Here is a 1715-nt window from a genome sequence, read left to right as displayed (position 1 = left end):
ATTAATCCAGATTTCTATCAGCATCACATCGATGTTGAATTTGCTTAACTTTTCTTTATCCAAATATGTAAGGTAAAATAAAAGAAATCTCANGCAGCTAGCGGCTGTATACTCGAAAAAGCAATGTTGCCACTTCTTCTCATTAAACCATGTTCGAATCGTGGAAATTTTGGAAGATCACAGGGTTGCTTTTAGCATTTAGATTTTAAATGCAAAAATGAAGTTGCATTTAGTTGCATTTAGGTGACGAATTTTGTAGAGTAGCATTTAGAGCTAAATGCGCTAAATGTGCTTTTACGCGTAAGCAAAAACAGCCCATTATTAATCTAAAAACATCATAACCCTAGTAAACAGCGGTTTGTGAAACGTGGTGTTGCCGGGCTTGCACTTCATGATTTCATGAAATGATGCCGAATTCATGGTAAACTTTCGTGTATAATTGAATTCATGAAATGAAATGGTGTTTATGCAGCCAATTTTAACCCAAATTCATGAAATGAATTCGTGAACAATGCAGCGTTTTTGCTGNCTAAATGCGCTAAATGTGCTTTTACGCGTAAGCAAAAACAGCCCATAACGATGTTTAACCGCAGATTAGTGTTAACCAGACATTGAGAGTAGCATATAGAGCTAAATGTGCTTTTACGCGTAAGCAAAAACAGCCCATTAGCCTACGCATAAACATAAATGTACATTTAGGGCCGGTATTTCAATGTCTGGTTATCACCACCACTATACTATCGACGATTTCGACATCATGCATATAACATGTGATCGATAAAGCAGTCGTTGTACATAACCGGAGCTTCTACCTCCGATTTGTGCTAATCAGACATTGAACAACCGGCCCTTATCCGTAGAAAATTTGTCACCTAAATGTAACTATATTTCTGCNGCGCTAGCGCACACTTGCACGATTCCGTCGCTGCGAATTTTTCGAACATTAAATGTTCCTCTCTATTGACGCGTTCGAAACGCGTCTTGCAGCGTTTTGAAGGCGTCAGAGAAGAAGAAGAATGGTGTCANCACAGCAATAAAGGCAAAGAAAAAAAACGTGTAATGTACAAAAACTAATAAAAACGTTCGTAATAATAGTATTTTGTACGATTTGGGCACGCCGAGTGCGAAAATACACGAAATAAAGGGAAAATTGAGTGAATTGTACATCGGAAATCGACGCGAAAAAATCGCTCAAGTGTGTGCACGTTTGCGGATTCGAAGTTAACAGCCGAATTCGCAACGTATTCGCAAATGGAATCGCGCTAATGTGCGCTTCGCTTAAAATGCAACATTTAGCACTTTCGAACATATGCTTTCGAAGAGCGTTCATGCTATCGCATTTAGCAAATGTACATTTAGATCCGTATCTATTACGATCAATTCTCATGCATAAGATAATGTGCAAAAACCCTACTGAAAAGGAAAAAATAAATTTTAAACCAACAATTCAATACAAAAACTTGAATTGTTTTAACCATAACCGAACATTAGTTTGTGTATATATTCATTTTTCGGTGCTGTCAATTAAATTTCCTCACTAATGCAGTGTTTTTGCTGCATTTAAAATGCAACATTTAGCACTTTCGAACATATGTTTTCGAAGAGCGTTCATGCTATAGCATTTAGCAAATGTACATTTAAAGGGCCGTTTGCACCATGTCTAGTTAATTCTAACTCCCAGTTAAACATCTTTATCGACGTTATCGACACCCATC

This window comes from Rhagoletis zephyria, unplaced genomic scaffold (genome assembly GCF_001687245.7).
Source record: "Rhagoletis zephyria isolate East Lansing unplaced genomic scaffold, Rhagoletis_zephyria_1.1 Rzeph_scaffold_02056, whole genome shotgun sequence".
Taxonomy (NCBI): domain Eukaryota; kingdom Metazoa; phylum Arthropoda; class Insecta; order Diptera; family Tephritidae; genus Rhagoletis; species Rhagoletis zephyria.
Note: the sequence above shows the minus strand (reverse complement) of the source record.